This window comes from Ptiloglossa arizonensis, chromosome 6 (genome assembly GCF_051014685.1).
Source record: "Ptiloglossa arizonensis isolate GNS036 chromosome 6, iyPtiAriz1_principal, whole genome shotgun sequence".
Lineage (NCBI taxonomy): Eukaryota > Metazoa > Arthropoda > Insecta > Hymenoptera > Colletidae > Ptiloglossa > Ptiloglossa arizonensis.
The window spans coordinates 11,899,336-11,918,548 of NC_135053.1; the positions used below are offsets into that span (position 1 = coordinate 11,899,336).

Consider the following 19,213-nt stretch of genomic DNA (forward strand, 5'->3'; position numbering starts at 1 on the left):
GTCGTGGAGTTAGCGTCCCGGTTGCAGCGGCGCGAGTCGATAACGAATAATACACTCTGGCATTGAGCGGGAACGATAAAGTTTGCACGAAAATTCAACGTATGCAGTTTAAAAGCCGGTTAAATAGCGATCGTATCGAGAAACAAGCCTCGTGAACGGTCGTTTAAAATACGAACGAACGTTCTTTTTAGACGCGCAATTGCAAGGTATTTCGTGTATCCTTTTGTTTCGGTGTACAATAGCGAATTAAAAGCAGTCGTTTCGATATGTGCGCTCGGCAATCGAAGGATATAACGAAAAGTGTGAAGAGCGAGAAATTAGTTAAAATGAAACGATGAAACATTGGAACGTTTATTAGAGAAGTTTGAAAAACATTCATACCTTGAAAAGTGTCAATTTTGTCAACATATTATAGTACTAACTTATAATCATGTTATAATCATGTTATAGATTATAATCATGTATAAATTGGGTATAACGCAACAACATCGTGTTATACCTAATACTCTTTTATGAAGAATTGCACGAAGAATTGAACGACGCAAACAAAAATTATACAATTCCATTCTAAAAACAAGTGCAATTGCACATTGCAATTGGACCGATGTACCCTTGAAAGAAGTTGCACCACACGATAGAACATTTCGAACAATATACAATGTTTCTACAATTTTTTTTCTATCCACATTACAACTCGGTTACTAGACTCTCACTTTGTGTATTTAAACGTTCATACCTAAATACAAATATCGCTACGACTACCCGTTCTCTTCGAATATCGTATTTTTGTCGTAACCTTTCAATCGACTTTTCAACAACCCCTGTATATATACACTTTTCCTCCTCCGGAGTGTCTATGCGAACGACACTCCTCGCACAGACCCATAGAACGTACCAACCGTGTTCAACCCTTAAAAACTGATACACTTGTATATTTCCATTGCAAGTGGGTAAACACTTACGGTAGACAGCGTGTACGTGCAATTTGTCTCGAGAGTTTCGCCGTAACAACCCTGTTGAATGGAAAACGATTCGGCGCGTTATTTGCCGGATCCTAATTCGAGGTCTCGCGTCGTTGCGGATCTCTCCGTATTCATCGACGCGTTGCGAGACTCTTCGAGATCGCGCGGAGCGTGAAACGTTCGGGTACGGGATTTATTTATGGGGGGATCGCGCGGATGAACGTCACATTACGGGGTGTGACTTACGACGCGGGCGAAGACGAGCACCGTGGAATCTCGACACTCGGCACGGTGAGTTACGAGGAAGCATCCGGCACGGTTTTTAAAAGCGTTCGACGCGGTGTGCTCGTTCGAGAGATACGGCGAGTGTAACCGCGTTTGCTCTGGTAACAAGCAAACGATATGCAACGGAGATCCTCGATCCGGCAGGACACTTCATTAGAGAGTCCTGCCCGCACGGGCATGCGTTTGACGTTCGAGGGCCTCCTCGAATCGTCAACGTCACGTGTACGTGATGCGCGCAGATTAAAGGATGCGCGCGATACTCGATATCACTTTGAACGCGAGCGATACAAAAGCAGCACGAGTGGCCCCGCGGTCGTCCTATCGGCGGTACGTTATTTCATTGCAAAATAGTTGTCGCCGAGAAACGAATGAAAAGGGATCCCGCGTACATTGTGTTCGTCGATTGTGATCCTAGCGAGTCACGGCACTCGATCGTTCCACGGACGTTCTCGTTTCAATTGTTTTTACAGTTTTAGAGTTAAAGGATCAACATCGATGGTTTTTCAGCCGAGTTGTGTTTACCGTCAATGAGAAACCAGCGAGAATCGAGATTACAGTGGATCCAGAGACTCGAGTTTTGTATCGAACGTTGAAATTGCACGGTGTTCCGATTGTTCTAGAGTCGAAGGATGTATCATCGACGACTTTTGAACCAAAGAACCATATTCGTGCGACCAATCGACGACAGCTAATTTATTGCTAATAACTGTCGCTGATCCCTTCGTTGAATGGCGTATAGATCGCGGTAGAGTCTAATGATCGAATGCCGACGATTTTGATCAGAGGGACCCTGTACCGAGGATGTTCCAATTGGAAGGTTCGGTATCAATGACGTCGTAGCAAAGGAACCGATATCAATGACTCTGGTAGTTTAGGGACTCGACACTCGGGGCTTCTGTATGGAGAAACTCGATTTCAACGACTCCCTGGGTGGAAGTTTCCAATATCAGGGACATCCAAATCCCGAACTCCCAAATCGAGAGATCGGATATTGTACGGAGAAAGAAAGATCAGTACCGTGTAGGACGATGCGGTGCCATAAGTAAAGAGTACATGGACGTCGAGTAAATTTTGTTCGGACACAGGCTTTAAGGGAGGATTTTCCAGACCCGTGAGACCGTAGTAACGCTTTGTTCTTTTGTTACAACAACGTGTGCGTCTTTCTCTGTTCTTCTCACGGTAACGCGACCAACACTCGCGTTTCAAGCTTTTAAGAAATTCTACCTTTACGAAGGTCAGCCGTAACGTTCAATTCGCTGGTTCACGATTCTTTTCTAGACTTTCTCTGTATAATATCGATGACACCAGAATCGAGAAACGGGTATCGACCACGACTGAGTCCAAAAAAAAAATACCCAAAGTCGATGTTCACCGATTGGAGAAATTCCACGTCGATGACGTTAAGAGGCAACAATCTTCGGATCGAGAAATTTAACGTTAACGATTCTCGAGCCGTGAATCATCCACTTGGATGTCGTTGGTCACGGATCCTTCGACCCGTGTTGTCCTCTGGTGTGCTCCTTCGAAACCTGGTTCTTTGGTCTCGAATACCAGCATCGATCATCGACCGACTCGTTTCTTGTAAGTTCTCTAGAAGCTATACACTCCCGAATGGACATTCCTCGATATTTAACAATGAACAGCTTATCGTTAAAACGGGCCAAAGATCGTTATTTATAGAAATGACGGATTTTTAAACGAAAAGTGGGTTTCATCTTGGGCTATTGGTTGATTTCTATAGTATATTCGTCGTTGAAGGGTCCCTAGGTGATCAATAGTGATTAATTTGACCATTTCAAGGATATCGATGTATAGGTGAATCTTTACTTTCCAAGTTATTTTAATTATTGCAACATGGAAGTAGGTTTATCTTTACTTTCCAAATTATTTTAATTATTACAACATGGAAGTAGGTTTACCTTCACTTTACAAATTATCTTAATTATTACAACATGGAAGTAGGTTTATCTTTATTTTCCAAGTTATTTTAATTATCGCAACAAGGAAGTAGCTACTGAAATTATGAATAAATTTCTTACGATCAAGTACTCTAATGATACAATAAAGCAGTATCATTGCAATTTATTTATTTTTTTTCGAACCTCGAAGCCTTTTTTACATTTATAGTTGAATCCGTGATTGCAGGTATACATAAATTTGCAAATATCCGTAAAACGCGACGATTATCCGATCGATTTGTTTCGGTGTTCGAAAATTTGGTCTACACTCTTCCAAGAGAATTCGTTTAAATTCGAGGGCCCTTAATCTTCTTCGAGGATTTTACTTTCCCTTCGACAATATACCTTTCGTTAACGTGATCCATTTCTTTCGAGTAAATCCCCTCCAGGAGCCAACGCGAAATTACGTTTCCTGTTAGAAACGATGGGTCACAACACCGATTGTAGGTTACAACGCGACGGGTTTGATTTGCATGCGTTTGAATATTTATTTCCATATTCGTCGAAAAAAAGAAAAAAAAAAAAAAGAAAAAGAGAGCCGTGTGGCACGGTACCAAGGAATTAATTGCTGCTGGACGATGGTCGAACGTTTAAAATTACAAGCCTCGTTTATTCGATTTTTCCATCGTCCCCAATCATTTTCTCCCACTCTTTCCCTCTTTCTCGTTCAACCTCTTCCTCGCGAGCACGACACAGAAAGCGTCGTGGTTTATGCAAATTACCGGAGACGGAGGAAATAATTCGCACGGAAGTTCAACCGTCTGTGCACGATTTTGCGATCGACGAATCGGCGTGCTTTACGATGCAGGACTGTTGCATCGCGAGTTCAGGTGCATTAACTAATCGTGCACTGGCAATCTCTTCGTGTGAAAAATTGAATACTTTCTGAAAGGAACGATAGTTAATATAGATGATAAAAATCATTTCGCGTATCATCGTGGTTGTTTCAAATTGATTTGCAACAAACGAATAATATACTTCTCGTGTACAGGGTATCTTAGAAGAAAACTGAGTAAATTCACCAGCATTTTTGCCAAGTCGTGTAAAATAATACACTCTGGGTATCATTCCACTCGTTTTCGATTTATTTAAAAGAAAAAGATTCCACGAGTACTTAATTAAAATGGAGAAATAGTATTTTATATTTCATGTTTTCGAAGGTGTTCCAAACGACGAATCTTCCTTCCGTGAACATAAATCTACTTGAAGTTTCAACGATCGCTGTCACTGCATTGTAGTAACTTCTTTTCCGACGCCACCACTCGCAATAGGGTAGTACTCGCTCTTGGCTCGCATTTTGCGTTACACTCGAGTAAAATAAATCACGATTATCTCGAAAACCCCGGACACGTGGTGTATATGATCTCTTAGGTTCCGAATCAGCTACCAAACATACCGGTAATGTTGTTCGATTTCCTCCTGGGAGAATCCTGAGAGGATACAACCCCAGGAAAAAATAACTTTTTCCGAGCTAGAGGGGCGACGACGAGATAATAATTCTTTCGACTGTACCGAAAGGAAAGTAACGACTGAAAGAATGCCGGTGTACGGCTATTGTCTGTAAAATATCGTTAAAACACGACCCACGGGCCCTGGACTTCGACGCAAGCCGTACCATAAATCGCCACCTGCGGGACACTCGAAACGCGTTCAGTTTCTGGAATTTTCCATTTCCAATTTCTTAACAGTCAACCTTCCACCCCCGATGATTTCTTACCCCAACGATACTCCCTCGCTCCGTACACCGAGTCTGAAATTAGTTACGCTCTAGCCTCCGAAATGTTGAAGTTACGTTCGAACCGTCTGGCTGGTAGTTATTATTCACGCTATATTATTTCTTAATGTTTGCAGTCGTATTTCAGCATCCAAGGTACATACGTAGTTTCACCGTTCATATTTACCGACGTACAGTGCATTGCTTCCATTTCTCCTACCGCTTCTAACTTAATAAATAATACGCAAAAAATGGCTCCGTACTTAATTTCTTTTCCTTTTACCGGGCAATCGATTTTCGAGCGGGAGAGAAACGCGAGTTAAATGTACGTACTGGGTAGACAAATATTTACACGCTCGTTGTACAAATCCACGATTCGATACATACAAATATAATTTTAACGGACAAAGAATTCTTTCGATAGATAAAAAGTGAATAGTATTAAAATTACACGAGCCTTTTTCCCCGTTGTGAATCAAAGGGACGAATTTGGAAACACTTTCTTTTAACGACCGAAAAACACGCTCTTTTGCTTTTTGTTTCGGTCGAAGCTTTCGAGGTAATTGTAGCAAATTTTTTAAATGAAAAAAATTACTTCGAATAAGTGGTAAAGGAAGCTTTCCAGGGACTAAATTCGGGCCCGTTACACCGCCATGGTAACGAGTTTTTCGCGCGAGCGTGCTTCGGTTTTCAACGCTCAATTACGTTAATTCGTAACAGAGACAGCGTATTCGGTCCTCCAAAGGCTACGTTCTAACCGAACGCCATTGTACAGCGACAAATCCAACCGATCGATCGACACGACAAAAAAGAAACAAAGGTAATTTATGGTTGGGTTCAGATTGGATGAAATTCGACATCCTTTTTTATCACTCGTTTCTTCTTCTCGGTCGGTTGTATCGAGGAACGATTTGCTCGCTGAACGACACTGATCGAGTCTTAATAATTTTAATAAGTTATAATTACTAATATATATTATGTTATAATTGCTAAGTTATAATTAATAAGTATATAATTACTAATATATATTTCTCGGTAACTAATTTCGAAAATCGAGAAACAAATGTCAGATCGCAATATACGAAACGATGCACGACAAAGACATCGCGAACGGAAGATAACCGAGGGAAACATCCACGAATCGATATCTCGCACCGCGGAAATTTCGTTCTCTTCGCGAGTAACCTATGCGAGTCTAAAGAGACGCGAGAAAAAAAGAAAAAAAAAAAAATGCGAAATCGAGGTTTCTTCGGCGAGAAAGAATTAATCGTGGCGCAGCGATCGGTGAATCGAACGCTTTGCTGAGGCAATTATGGGAAAATTCTCGTAAGGTATCGGTCGTGGAACACTTTCACGACTCCATTACCATGCAAACGTTGGAGTTTCTGGAACGGGATGATTTGGTGTTCTTTCTGATCTGTCACTGTCTCATTTCGATACTGACGTTTCTGATCTCGTCGAGCGTTTCGCGGCGATCACCGACGCGCGAGCCAACCAACCCCCGGGCGAAGAAATCGAGGACAAAGGGCTCGAAGGTACTCCCGACGGATCGGAAACCCCGAGGAAATCAATTTTTGGCGAAGACCGCTGTCGAGAACAAGTGTAATTACGTCGATTTTGTCACGTAAGCCCGTTCGCACGCGTAGCTACCTCGTAATTGAATTTAATCGATTGTATCGCTCCGATCCACACTGTCGAATTTTTCTACCCCCTTTCCCCGTATGTTTCGACCCGTAGAATTCGTAGACGAAGGGACGAGATTGTAAAATTAGAGGTAAACGTAGCGCCATTTTGGTAACGGAATTTCAAATGAATACGCTCGTGTTTTTAACACTAACCGTAACATTAAATTGACCGTTTTAAAATTTGATTTAAAATTATGCATTAATTGTTACTCCCTTCGTTCATTCAACTGTGTAAATTCATACATTGTTCGATAAAACAATTTTGCAGACTCACCATCATTCTTTTCGGAAAAATGTTTATTTTCTAACTAGTCAGAGAACTTACTTACGTTAAGAATGTGTATAGCTGAAGCTAATTTTTTCCCAGATGATATTTACAGCAGAGCTTCCCATGCCCCACACTTTTGTCGTAAATTATTTCTTAATCGATATGTACCAACTGTACCTAAAGGGTGAAATAATTTTGTTCAATTTGATTTGCAACTTTCGCGGATCCCTGTACTTACCGTTAATTATTCCCACATTTTATAAAGGATAAGCGAATGTAATTAAACTACCAGAACTATATTACTCTCGTAGTAAATTTAAGTTACAAATTATATCGACAGTATCGAAAAATATAGGTTTTTAAATACATTGTATACCGAAACAGGCAACCTTTACAAAGTTTTTAATTACATCAAACTATGAATAACGAACTCCGGAATCACTAGGGACGATATTAACGCGGATAATCGAGAATCTGGACAATCGAACCACGTTCGTTCGATCTTCTTTCTCTTAATGCGTTCCAATTGAAAATTAAAAATTAACTCCCTAAAAAATTCGATTTCAGCGTTCGTCGAAGATGCGCGTGAACGGTCCACGACGCGCGTGACGAATTGCATCGAGGATTCACGAGCAACGCGAGCAGCTACGATCCAGGAACGAATCGAAATAGCAAAGATGGACGATTCGGTGGAGAATTTTTCGTACAGAGCCTCGAACGACGACGTGGAGACGACGACAAGTTTGCAAGACGCGCTCGAGCAACTCGACGTCTTCGTCGATGCAACGGACAGCACCGAGCGATCAATTCGGGGAACAAATGGAAGGAACGCGACCGACGGTGAAAATTTTAAGTCGAGAGACACGGAGGGAAAATTCAGCAACGATCGAGTCGTAGCCGAGAGGAGTAGCTGGAAAGTTTCGCGCGCTGAACGCGAAGAATACGCGGGGAACGCGCGCGATCATAAAAACGGGGTTGACGTACCTGCCAACGACACGGACGGTCCATCGAATAAATTCGGTCCGCGTTTCGAAATTGAGAGAAGTCGTTCGTACGAGAAGTCGGTGCATTCGAAAATGAAAATCGGGGAACGCTGGGAAACTAAGAGGATCGCGCTGGAAAATTCTGCGTCGGTTCTACGAACAAATAGTAAGTCCGAAATGAAATCGAATACATTGTGGAACGTAGAACCGATCGCACTGGAAAATTCTCCGGTTCTCCAAATGAGTAAGTCCGAGGTGAAATCGAACGTATTGTGGAACAAGAAAGCGATGTTACTGGAAAATTCTTCGGTTCAAGTGAGTAATGAGTCTTAAATAAAATCGAATACATTGTGGAACGTAGAACCGACCACACTGAAAAATTCTCCTTTCATTGTTCAGTCGAGTAATAAGTCCGAAGTGAAATTGAACGCATCGTGGAACAAGAAAGCGATGTTACTGGAAAATTCTCCGGTTCAAGTGAGTAATAAGTCTTACATAAAATTGAATACATTGTGGAACGTAGAACCGACCACACTGGAAAATTCTTCTTTTATTCTTTAGTCGAGTAATAAATTCGAAGTGAAATCGGACGCATCGAGGAACATAGAACCGATCGCACTGGAAAATTCTCCGGTTCTTCAAATGAGTAATAAGTCCGAAGTGAAATCGAACGCATCGTGGAACAAGAAAGCAACGGTACTGGATAATTCTTCGGTTCAAGTGAGTAATAAGTCTCAAATAAAATTGAATACATTGTGGAACGTAGAACCGATCATACTGAAAAATTCTCCTTTTATTCTCCAGACGAGTAATAAGTCCGAAGTGAAGTCGAACGCATCGTGCAACAAGAAAGCGATGTTACTGGAAAATTCTCCGGTTCAAGTGAGTGATAAGTCCCAAATAAAATCGAATACATCGTGGAACGTAGAACCGATCACACTGAAAAATTCTCCTTTCATTCTTCAGTCGAGTAATCAGTCCCAAACGAAATCGAACTCATCGTGGAACGAAGAATCGATCCCACGAGCTCGAGTCCCGGAAATATCCTCGTGTACCCCCAAGAAGGAATCCACGGACGAGGGGAGGGAAGAGAAAACTTCGTTCGATCGCGAAAATCGTTCGAAAGTGGATCGGGATAGGTCGGTGGAACGTCCAGGTTCGATCGAAGAGGATACCGAAATATGCTCGCGAAAAGAGGGCGATTATCTTGGCGAACAATTTGGAGTACTCCCAGAAAAAGGAGCAAATTGTACGGAAGAAAAATGTATAATGCATTGCAATGAGAACGCAACGCGATTCGAGGAAGAGGGTAACAAAGAGGAGGAAGCGTTTGGACCTTTTCCAATCCCAGATTCCCTCAGAAACGATCGCGATCCAGAGTCTACCGTATCTTCGGTTCGAACGTAAGTCGATCGAAAATGGGGAACGATTAAACTCGTTTGACGCGGTTTGTTGCAAATGTCTTACACAGTGATGTACGGTTAACTTTCGTAAGATTTGGGACGTCAGTGGTGAAAGTTTCGCGCGCAGGGTAGCGTACTTTTCGTGGAACCGAAGCTGAACATTGCTCGACGAAGACGGAGAATGGTTCTAACCTGTACACTTTCTCGTAACGAAGCGGTGAAGACGTCACAATGATAATCATAATAATAACCGCGACGAAATCGTAGAAACGAGAAAGGAAACCGCGACGTTGCCCTCGAATTTCATTCGAATTTTACGTTCGAACGGTAGCGCGTCATTATCGAAAGTGGGATGACATCAGTCTAGCCGTATTATTTAACGCTTTCTAGTTCCAACTAGAGAAATGAAAGAAAAAGAAAAAAAAAAAAATATAAGAAAGAAGAGACGCGACCGTAGAAATTTGAGCGACGCGTTGTCATTAAATTTCTAAGAACGAAACCGTTCTTCCTTCGTCGTTCTACGAATTATTATATCACGGGTTCGTGAAAGTCGAATCTTCGACAGGGTGGCCACGGACCGCATCAAAGAGAACGAGGACTTGAAAGCGATGCTCACGCGAGTAATAATCGCGGAGCTGGCGAAGCAACGCAGAAAAGAGCGGACGACCTTGAAGAGGGCACGTTCCGACATCAATACTCCGATAACCAAGAAGAACTCCAATAACAGGTACTCTCTTTCGACAGACGTATCATTTATCATCGATGGACACGCGCCACATTAGCTACGTACCTCTTCACCGGCATTCCTTTAGCGAGGATAATAATCTTCACTGTCCTTGCGTTCCTTTGGTACAGTCGAAGGAATCGTAATGGAGTCGATGATCGATAATTTGGCAACTTTTTTGACGATTTTCGCGTTATTCTTTCCTGTTATTCCGTTCTCTCGATACGCCAAGAGGAACACGAGACACTTTAGAAATTCAGTTAAGTTGTCAGAAGAATAGTCAATAGAAAGATGTTCAAAATTATTTACAAACGTTACACGCGCAATTGCTTGCATTGATTTTTCCACGCGTTGAAAAACTACTTTAGAAATTAACTACTCTGGATACTTTAGAAATTCGTCGATCACTAACTAAAACGATTCCTCCGCGCCACATCGACCCCGCGAATCTCGAAACAACGAAAATCACGTCGTCGTCCGCTAATGGCGCACCTTCTCGCTCGACGAGAATCGAAATTACGGCGGAAGTAACCGCGATGATCGCCCGGAACGATCAAAATGCTTTCGCGTCGCGTTAAGTAGCGTTCTCACCATAAAAAATCCATTTCTTCTCGCGCGAAGTACGCTCGGTGTTTAACCGTCAGCTATTTTCAGAACGGGTCTGCTCAACCTCGGAGGCCAAACTTTCTTCCGAGATTTACCAAAGTTCAAGGAAACTGTGGTCGAGAAGTCCAAGGACGAATCGAGCAGCGAGTCCGTGGAAGCGAAACGCGACGATGACGTCGCGAAACAGGCGGATTCGAGCAATCGGGACGCGAATCGCTCAAAGGACGACGACGTCGAGGATCCTGCGACGCTGGTTGACCATTCTCAGGACACGGACAATTTAACGAGCACGACGGAGGTCACGCGCGCAGTAACTTCGAACATACCACTGGAAAGGAAAGTTCATCTGCCTCGACCGACCGAGACGGAGGAATTGTTTAGGGTAAAAAGGTAACGTCCACGAATCGTAACGTAACGAATTGTAACGTAACGAATTGTAACGTAACGAATTGTAACGTAACAAATTGTAACGTAACGAATTGTTCACCGGTGCGTTGGATCTCGCGAACTCGCGCGAATATAAACTGCGAACGTACGAATTAGATCTACCGACGCGACGAAAACGAAACGAAGGATAAAAACAGACGTCGATTGGACAAAATATCCAGCTACTTCTTACGAGAATTGAACCAAGAAGCTTCCACAAAGTTGAAAGAAGGTTATAAAAGAACAATGAAAGCGATACGAAAACGAAACGAGGATACTGTTGCAAATTGATTCACTTTCACATCTGCAAAACCAACGGTTTACTCTCTCGTCGATTCGATAGAATTGAAACGAGTTGAAAAAATCGTGCGGTGAAAATGCATTTCGATCGCAGTATTGTTATTTCGGATACTCCTAATTATTTTCTAGAATACTTTTTGAAATAAATTCAAATTGACGAAAATGTGTCGTAGAATTGCAAAACATTGTTAGTAATCGACGTACAGTTGATATCGAATTTCGGTTGTAAGGTATTGGCCAAACGATCACGTTTGTTACCACTGCTTGTCGTTAGTTGTGTAACGACATTTCTTTGCCTTTTCACCGTCTCGTTGGTCTTCTCTTCAGCTCCAGATAGTGTCTAATAACGTCCGTATAAACAAAAATAAATATGTCGCGGTTGTGCAACGATACGCGTTTAAAGGTTAACGTTCGTTCGTACTGACCCGATTACTCGCATGTCGTAGAACCTCGTCGAAGAGCGGAGGGAAACGCGCGGACAAATCCACGCAAACGGAGCACGCTTACGTAATTCACGCAGCGAGGAGCTGTCCCATCAGAAAGAGTCGTCTACCGTTGCAGTTGTTGCTGCAACGATTGGCGTTGGGTCGCGATGCAGTTTGCTCGAGGACCGTTCACGCGAACGAAGATTTCAGCGAATTCGTCTACCGAAAGGCTTCCGATAATCTCATCTACGAAAAGGGCAAAGGCAGTCACAGTCCAAGCTACGTACCCGCACCCGAAAGATTTCGATGGAGATACCTGACGCCGAATAAAGTCGCGTGAAGACCTCGAACAATCGTTGCTAGATCGAACCCGTCTGTCGTATCACTCCGATCCCCGATAACGAGACTCGAATGTATTTATGCGGTACGAAACGTTCCAATAAACGCTTGCTCATCGACAACCATAACGAAAGCAAGAAGGAAACACCAGTTTCGGTGAAACGAAACCGTAAATGTTCGTCGAAATCGAGACGGAGCGTGTTCTTCTTTTATTTTTTTATTTTTTTTATTTTTTTTTTTTTTCGAAAACTGAAATTCAAAACCCCGTGTTCGGTTCGTTTGCGTTATATTTCTCCGATAACGAGATTCGAATGTATTTATACGGTATAAAATGTTCCATTAAACGCTCGTTCCTCGACGCGATAACGAAAATAGAAAGGAGAAACCACTGCTTCGGTAAAATGGAACAATTCCTTTTTTCTTTTTTTTCTTCGAAAACTCTGAAACACGGAACTCCGTAGTCGGTTCGTTCTGTTTCTCCGATCCGCGGTAATGCGATTCGTATGTATTTTTACGTACAACAATACACGTGAAAATATACGTACGGGGTATAAAATTTCTAATAAATGCTTGTTCCTTGGTCTCGTTTTTTTTTTCTTTTTTTTTTTCTCAAATAGAAAAACCCCGTATTCGGTTCACCTTGGCGTATTTCTTCGATCGACGATAACGAGATTCGAGTGTATTTATACGACATGAAATACTCCGTTATGCGCTCGTTTCTCGGCGCGATAACGAAAATAGACAAGAGAAAAGCCCGCTTCGTTAAAGTTAGAACGATATTCGAAACCGAGACGCGGCACAATTCGTTTTTATTATTCCTGAAACTTGGATCCGCGTATTCGGTACGGTTCGAATGCATTTATACGGTACGAGATCTTCCAATAAACGCTCGTTTCTCGATAACAAAAATCGGAGAACGAGAAGGAGAAACACCTGTTTCGCGATACCAGTGACGATGAATATTCAAAACGGGGGGACGAGACGTGTTTTTATTTCGAAAACTCGACTCGCTGGTTAAGCACGGGTTCGCCGTGAGGTCACCTGCAATTCCAAGTGGAAGTCGAGCGTCAACGTTCGGCAACTGGACGGGAAAATCGCGGCTCCTAATTGCTGATTATATTTACCCGGGAAAGTCGTCGTGCTTCTGTTTCACCGGTTGCTGGATGTTCGAACCGCGTATGCAAATCGTCGCTTCCACGAAATTTTGTCCCCGTGACGTCAGCCCCGTCTCGAAAGCGTATCGAGGTATGGACGGGTGGGTGAGTGGATAGATCGCAAGAGGGGAACAAATACGGTTCGTTTTAAGGCGAAGCGGTAGCAAACGTTCCCGTCGTCGTCCCGCTATTTGACAACGCACTTCGCTTCGTCCCCGCAAAAATACAAGGCGTCCGCGAGATTCATAGCGCGCGAGCAAACACGCCGAGAATCCAGCGCAAACTCTTTAAAACGGTACACGCGCCCGAGCGTCGTACGTGACAAGTGGCCTAAGTAATTGTAAACAGAGGACGGGAATATTGCGCGAGGCACGAGGCACGTTCGGCTCTCGAACCGCGACAGCTTCTTCATAAACGTCGGGACAAATTTGTCGAGAGGAAAAGTACCCCTCGATAACGGAACGCAAAAATCGCTAGACTAACAGTGGACATCGGCCATTATTATGGAAATAACAAGACCGTCGAGAGTTATCCTAAAGCTGTGCTCGGTTGGCTAACCGATCTTACGTCAGACTTTCTATTCGTATTCTTCCGTATAATTACAGATACAATTAAAAATTCATTGTTTCGGTTACTATGGTAATAAGAAGGCTGTCGATGGTTACCCCGAACCGTACTCGGTATCGTTGGATCCCTCGATTTTACGTTACACGTAACAGATTTAATTAAAAATTCATTGTTCCAGTTATTATGGTAATAAGGAGGCCGTCAATGGTTATCCTGAACCGTAGTTGGTATCGTTGGATCACCGATCTTGCGTTACGAAGTTTCTATTCGTTTCGTATACTTCCGTGTAATTAACGATGTGATCAGCGTTTTCTGGAAGAATTCATTGTTTCCCTTTACCACGTGCTCTGTACGAAGCATTAGTTTCGTTTTAGGGAACGATGCTCATCGCTGTCCACGAGAAAGAGTAACGGGTTACAAATGACCCCACGGTACCAGGTATGTGACCGAAATGTCACCGTACCAACTAAGGGTTAACTACGATTTAGAAAGCTATTAATGTCTCAATTTGCCAGCCGTGTTGGGTAATCGGAGACCCGTTGGGAATCCAGTTTTTATCAACCTTTTTAGACGGTGTTAAAAGATAAGGAATTACGAGCCGTGAACGTAGGACAAATGGTCAGTACTTACGTTGTCGCGTGTCAATAATTTACCGGTAACAATTTCCAGAAATGTTACTAATCTGTCGTACTGTAATTTTCTTAAATCGACGTTAATAATTTTGATACGATAATCTCTTACGATACATTTTTGATTTTTGACCGTGTGTATAATTATTATTCAACATCGTATACGCCGTTACTGTCATAAGAGCGTAAATTCAAAAGAAAAATTAAAATTTCAGATTTTTCGAGAACAAAAGAGAAAGTCTCGTGCTCTCTTTCTTTCTCGACTCACCGAATAAGTATACCACTGTGTTTTCGATGGTACACATCGATATGTATCGATGCATTAGTTGCACTCGTGAACAACTGACTTATAACCTGCTGTTAACCGAGTGAAGATCTTAAATTTCTCACGTGTTTCGCAACTGTAGAATAACGAACAATCGCATCGTGCAAAAGTGTCGGGCAGAGTATGAGTCCGATTTTCGAGACGATTTGTAATTTCTCGAACGACGAATACGTTATAAAAAGCGTATCGATGATTTCGAGAAGAATATTCGCGCCATTGAGGCATTAAATTCGATTTCGCGCATCTCGATTCTCGTTAGATCGCTCGTTGCGCAAGAAGCGACTTTATCAATTTTTCTCGGTCACGCTCGAGCTGTCGCAGAACTCTCTGTCATACAGGAAACACGAATCGAGCGAGTGATATCGCGGAACAACGGAACGGTGTTTCCTTTTCACGAATTGTTCGCTCGACAAGAAATAACTTGGGAATTGTCGCTGCTTCTGCGCGGGACGTCTTATTACGCCAATGGCAGCCTCCCGCGCTTAACCTGTTCCCGTGACATTTCCGAGTATCGTCGACACGAAAGCTTTTAATTACATTTAATCGATCGCTGTGAACCGAACCGAATGCACCAGGGAGGCAAAGTGCCAAAATTACAGGGATTTTTCCATAATTAGGTGCTACGTGCCATTGCCAAGGAGCAGAGAACAGAATAGTGTGTCAGCTGTTCTTTGTTTTTCTCTGTAGATCGTTACCAGCGACACGGCAAATTGGACAAATCCTTTGTGTTTAATTTTGCGTATTTAGTATCTCCGTACTGTCGCTCTAAACCTTCGAGAACTAAAGAAACATTACTCCGATAATAAATTACCAAACCCGTTAATTTATGTATACACGATACGCTCCTCTGAACCTTTTGTTCTCGCTCCTCTAGATTCAACGAATCAGTTTCGCGCTGGAAATTCCTATCTGGCAGTTTTCGCGGTATATTTAATAATCGAGTATACATTTTGTTACATTTGTGTACCGTGTAACTATTTACGTAGATCTAGGCACTTCGATCTCGCCTTTCAATTAGTTTCCCAATAAATCCGACATCGCGTTCACCGTTGAATGTTGACAAGTCTCTCAAGTTCGTTTGCATAAATTAAGCCGATCGTAGATACGAAGTCGAATGGAAAAAGGCCGTCTCTTCGTTTCGAGACCGCGTTCCTTCTCTCGCGGGGAGATGTAACCCGAGGCTCTAACGCAACGATCGTTCCATTAACGTCCGCTCGTTGGAAACCAGCCTCGATTCTACTGTCGTGGTATGTCGAACGTTCGAGAAGCAAACGGGACTCGAGTTTAATTAGCACAGAATTTAAACGAGGCCTTCGATGGGAAACGACGAGTCGCAACGAGCGTTCGCGAGCAGACGTTTAAAAATCGTACGATCGTTGTGTCTCGCCTTTTTTCTTTCGCCCACAATCGGTTACGAGTCTTACGAGTCAGACTCGATGAACAGGGTGGCCAGACGAAGTCTTTGCGCTTCCCCCTCTCCTTTCCCGCCGGCCTAAATTCCCCTTCTATCTCTCTCGGGCTCTCACCGTAAGCCAATCGAATCACGGGACTCGTCCCACGCCACGACTACAAACCGGTCAATTATCCATTGGTCTGCATCGTTTGTATCAAATTCCACGAAGTTAACCCCTTTGACTATTATCGGCGCCTAGAGACGCTTAATATCGCGCAATCTGTGTTTCGTTTAACACAGTTTCGACGCGAAACGAATTAACCGCGTTATCGAGGGATCGAATGTACCGTATACCACGAACTATCCTCACTGGCGAAGCAACAGTTTCGTAAGCCAGAAATCAAAAGGATCCATCATCCGAAACGTTCTCTCGAGATACACGCGCCAAAGGTAACACGAAGCGTCTCTTTAAAACAGACCCGTGTACTCTTGTACTCTTGCGTCGAACGCGTTTCGCGTCACGATTATTCGACGATTAATTCTCAACGAGAATTTTCGCTTACCGTTGTCACCGTTTACGCAGCTCGGTCACAATACTCGGGGACACAATGAGTTCTCGGGTCGGAAGTTTGAATACGCCGTCGGATAATTTCAAAACGTCTACTCGTTAATTTTCTTGGTCCGAAAAAGGGCAAAAAGCGCAAGCAGGATATAAGGAACGAGAAAAAGAAAAAGAAAAAGAAAAAGAAAAAGAAAAAAGAAAAAAGAAAAGCGAGGAAGGATATAAGGAGGTAAAAAGAAGACTCATTCAAACGCAAATTACCGCCGGCTCCACTTCCATTTTACGAACAATGCACAATGAACCGCGCTGGAAATAAGAACGGGCTTTCGACCATTCATGCGTATGTACCTACCTTCCTTCTTCTTCTTCTTCTTCTTCTTCTTCTTCTTTTTTTTTTTGTTCACGATCAGAAGCACTTACTGGTTCGCGAGGGGAATTGGGTTTCCTTGATGACAGAGAATTGTCTTGTACTTTGCGCGTGCACTTTCCGCGTTCCTGATCCTCCCGAGACCCTAGCCCTCGTTTATGAATGCACTCGTGGAATAACTCGCGTTGGAATACATTATCTCGTACACGTACGTAACCCTGCCCGTGCCAGGTAAGTACGTACGTCACGCTGTGAGAAATTCGCGCGAAGATGTGCAACAGTGTGGACGACACTTACGAGGAGTGTTTTTCTTTAATGGACACAGTGTTGGAAATAATTATTACGATCGACGATCGAGCGTAGGATTTAACATCGAGTCGTTTTTCAGGCGCGTGTCGTTCAATGTTTTGTTTCTCCACGTTCGTACGTAGACTGATCGCGACAAATGGAAGAAATTTTTATCTACGAATATTTTGTAATTGCGAAAACTTACGAGTCGGAGTCATCGTTGTAGGGTAAACTCCGGTTGCTTCGCGATACAGGTTACTCCGTGATACTTTTTCGCTCGTCCCTAGAACGGATACCTTGCGTTGAATTTTATTGAACAAAGGGATAATGGATAGCGTTAAACGTCTAGTTCGCGTAATTAAAAGGACGATTGGTTAGAATTAATGCAATTGAATGGGTGAGAATTTTTGTTTTAGGAGAATGTACACTTGTGTTATTTTTCGTGCTAATTTTGGGGGATAGCGTTTTTATATATTATGCGTGGTTCGAAGATAAGCGATTATCTTCTTAGAACGATTTAGTTATAAAATTAGGATCATCTTAGAACGATGCCAAATTAATTTACATTCTTTTACACTAAATTTGAGCATAAAATTATCACACGGAACGACATCGGTGTTACTTTAACTGGAAGTTAAGTAAATTCTTATTTTTCTTTCGAGCTTGAGTCGATGTTTCTCGTTAATAGTTCGAGAAAGCTGAAGACGAGTATCGTGTACAGTGTTTTCTTTTGTCCGAAACATCCGTCTATGACGAAACAAGTTACAATCAATACACGAACGAACACAATGGAGCACAATGGATCGAACGTTGTTTTTATCCTGTTTGGTATTGTTCGCGCCGGAACGTTGAGAACGAAGTTACGTTTACACGTAATTTAAAATATTCATGACGATAATTGAGATAACAAACTTCAGACGCTAACGAGAAACTAATAGCTTAAAATAATAAACCAGTTGCAAGCAGAAGTTTCGCGCAGCAAGACGAGTACTATCGCAAAATAACCCGAGCTATCACCGAGTCAGTCGAATGATCTTTAAAAACGTAATCGCGCGACATTTTTACAAAATAAATTAAAAAAAATCCTCTCTACCTATTATTCGTTCGCACAAAACTCCGAGTCATCATAATTACCAGTTAGTCACGACTCGGTTCCAGAAGAATTCCATATTACCGATAATTATCGGTAAAAAAATTCTAAAATTATCATCGCGTAGTCAACGCTTCCAAATGTAGCGTTGTTCGAGACGATGAACAACGAGTGCTCGGTGATCGGTAATCGCGATCGTCGTAACGCGAGATAAAAATGCAACGATGCAATTTGTCGCAGGGAGGGAACACGCGCGATAATTATTTACTCGCGAGAAGAAAAATCACGAGGAGCACGGTGAAGAGTATTCGTTGACCGGTCATGAACGATGTCTTCCCGAGTCGTAAGCTCTCTTGGCAGCTCTCCGATCTGAAATTGTCCGTTAGAGTCCTTCGACTTCGGCATGTTCCCCTTTGGAAAATGGGGATACCAGTCGATATTTCCAACAGGCTTTCTACGCACTCGAGAAAACCAAAGCAAGAATGTCTCCCATCGAGATCCAATCGGGACTAATACGTATTCTGCCAAAAATTGCTGTCCACCGGCGTGTTTGTGGATCATTCCACTCGAGCCGATTGTCCCTTGGCAACGGTCCGATCTTCGTATCGCTGCGGATTCGGCCCCCGCGTTTCACTTCGCGATGAAAAACGGAAAAGTAGCGCAGGAAACGTTTAACAGCTTCTTTCCATCTTCGTCCTCTCTCGCGTTTGTTTTTCTTTGGATTTTTTTCCTCCACCCCCGGTTTCTCCGTGTTCCCTTT

General features: G+C 42.8%; 1 protein-coding gene across 1 annotated transcript in view; it reads right to left on the reverse strand.

The window, feature by feature from the left end:
• LOC143148383 (uncharacterized) overlaps positions 1–19,213 on the reverse strand; it is a 132,463-nt gene that overhangs the window by 88,254 nt on the left and 24,996 nt on the right. The gene's annotated exons all lie outside the window — the stretch shown is intronic.